The sequence below is a fragment of the Apaloderma vittatum genome, unplaced genomic scaffold (assembly GCF_000703405.1).
Source record: "Apaloderma vittatum isolate BGI_N311 unplaced genomic scaffold, ASM70340v1 scaffold27529, whole genome shotgun sequence".
Taxonomy (NCBI): Eukaryota; Metazoa; Chordata; class Aves; order Trogoniformes; family Trogonidae; genus Apaloderma; species Apaloderma vittatum.
The window spans coordinates 6,963-9,611 of NW_009737430.1; the positions used below are offsets into that span (position 1 = coordinate 6,963).

Consider the following 2,649-nt stretch of genomic DNA (forward strand, 5'->3'; position numbering starts at 1 on the left):
AGATACATAAATGCAACTAGCAATGGAGACATGAAAAAATGTATTGCTAAAAAATTAACACGTTTTTATATTACCCCTTTAGACTCTAGAAATTATACAAACCCTACAAAATGCCCCCCGCCCGTAACTTGCCTGACAGCAAAACAGTAACTGTCTTAATACAGAATTCACATAATTAATTACAATACATATCATACTTCAGTTTTTAAAAAATGCAATAAAATCAAAAGACAGCCAAGATACAAGAAATTAGAAGTAAAACATTTAATGAATTTACATATTTAAGAATATTTAAATACTGTTTAAATTTTTTTTTTTTCTTTTTAGGATTTGTTACATACCACCTAAGACTTCCAAGCCACTCTTTCTGTTGCAACAGAAAAGATCGAAAATTAAAAAGGAAAGAAAAAAAAAACACACAAAAACCCACATGTTGAAATGTCACAGCTCTGGGGTGCATTTTGGTGCCTGTAAATTCTCTGGCTTCTCTCCAAAAAGAATCTCGGAGTTTGTTTTGTTGGTTTTTGTTTTTTGTTATTTTTTTTTACAAATTTGGAAATAAAATTACCAGCGTGTCCGTAAGTTTAGTACGTTACTAATTGTTCCTGATTCTTAGAAAAGTTCAGTATAGATTATCCTACAGCTAGTGTTTCACAAACAAACAGAAAAGTCTTCATCAAAACGTTGCAAATCTAGAAACCTCTGTTACAAAAAGGTTTTCTTCCACAATGATTCCAAGGGAAAAAAAAAATAAAATTGCCACGAGGACCTTGTTCTACTGCTCCTAGAGAGGAGAAAAAAAGGAGAAGTTACTCGGCGGCAGCAAATTCTTAAGGCTGTTGAGCTCTGCTCCCCCGACACAGCCCCGGTCCCTGTCTCCGTTGGAGCCGAGCAGGACCGAGAGCTCGAGCGATGCTCCGGAGAGATCCCTGCCCTACCGCCCGCTGCCCCTGCGCTCTCCTGCCAGGAGCTCGTGCCTCTGACCGCACAACATCTCTCTTCTCCAGAGGGCCAGGCTTGGAGAGAGGGATGACGAGAACTGCCCTTTTATCACCGCTTCTAGGTCACCCTTGGCCAGCGCCTGCGGCAAAGCGCCGAGTCCTGCGCCCGGCTCCTCACCCCGCTCGACCTCGGCCGTGCCGGGGAGGGAGGACGGTGCCGGCTCCAAAACACTGCTCGGTGGGGTGAAGCATCTGATCCCATGGGGGGGTACGTGTGTTCTGCACGTGCTTGTCCCCAAACACTAAGACACTCGTTCTGCAAAGCTCCGGAGAGCCCGGTGGGTATGATCAGGGTAAGCCTCACACAACCCTCCGGCAGGGCTGAGCGACAGGCAAGCGAGATTTCCGGCGGGGCTGAGCGACAGGCAAGCGAGATTTTACTTGGCAGCTGGCTAATCCAAATTATTTTTCAACAGTTTTCAGCTCCCTTTCAGAATGGGGCGCTCGCTCCCCAGGTGAGCTCCTACCCTGGCACAAAGCTTGCGGGGGAAAAGGCAAAGCCTGCAAGCACGGACCCAGACTGCTCCATGTGCCACTGTCGTGCTACCTCGCCAGCCTGGCTGTCATTCTTTTAATTTAATTCCCCAAAGCCACAAAACAGCCTGGGAATTACAAGGAAAGACTCCCAGGAGCAACAAATAACCGCCTGGTCCTCTCTCCAAAACCCCTTCACCCTGTGTGCAGGGGAATAAGACTCTGAGGGTAAGATCACTTCCCTGTCAATGGAACATCTCTGCTTCACCACACAAACCCAATGCAGAGTGTCTCCACACCAGGGGAAGACCAGTGTACCCAATTCCCCATGGGAAAGGGCAGCGGGGTTCAGGGAACACAAATACAGACCTGGCTGTGGGCCTGAGCCTGTCCTAGTGTCTGCCCGTAGTAGGCAGCCTGCTGTCTGTAATACTCTGCCCAAGCCATCGTGTAGTCCGGCTGGGAACTTGCCTGAGAAGCAGCACTGGCAGCGTGACCTGGAGGGAAAAAAAAAAAAAAAATGGAAAAGGGAGAGATGAGCAATTCAGTCAGACCAAGCCTAGGCTTAGGATCTCCTTTTGTAAAGCTTAGAAACGAACCAGGCCCCTTCCAACAGCTGCAGACATCGGGAAAAGCAACACCAGCTCTGCCGTTCGGATGGCACAGGGCAGACTTTGAGCTGCCTCCCAAGTGACGAACCCACAGCACCACAAAGCGTAAAGGGACCGTTCCCGACACCCTGTGCCCTTCCTCCTCAGCCCGAAGGCTCCAGCAGCACCATGTCAAGAGCAAACCCAGAAGCTGCATCATGCGCTTCACAGAGTAGAGAAAGCCACGGTCCACGTTCTCCCACAGGTGTAGAGCTCTCCCACCCGCTCAACAACCCAGCTCCAGCTTTCTGCTTTTTGTCAGCATCAGTTCTTGCTGCGCTCAGGGTTTCCCCAGGCAGGACGACTGCAAGCGAGGACAGGAGCTCTGCTGCGGGCTGTGGTTCAAGGGGAGCGCCCCTGCGGAGGCACGACAGCAGACAGCACAACCCGGAGCTTTCAGCAGAACCACAAGCACCATCACCAGCCGGAGAGGACCAAAGGGGGTTTGTAGAGGACTGGAAGCTAATAACGGCCTGGGACGGAGGCGCGAGCTGTCAGATTAGAGTTAACTCTGTTTGTAACAA

The 2,649-nt window shown here is 49.4% G+C and overlaps 1 long non-coding RNA gene across 1 annotated transcript; it reads right to left on the reverse strand.

Moving 5' to 3' along the window:
- Positions 1-540: 540 nt before the first annotated feature.
- LOC104279889 lies at positions 541-2,041 on the reverse strand. Its single transcript, XR_717874.1, has 2 exons — positions 1,845-2,041; positions 541-784 (listed from the first exon to the last, which is right to left on the reverse strand). It is a non-coding gene; the product is annotated as an uncharacterized LOC104279889 (long non-coding RNA).
- Positions 2,042-2,649: the final 608 nt, after the last annotated feature.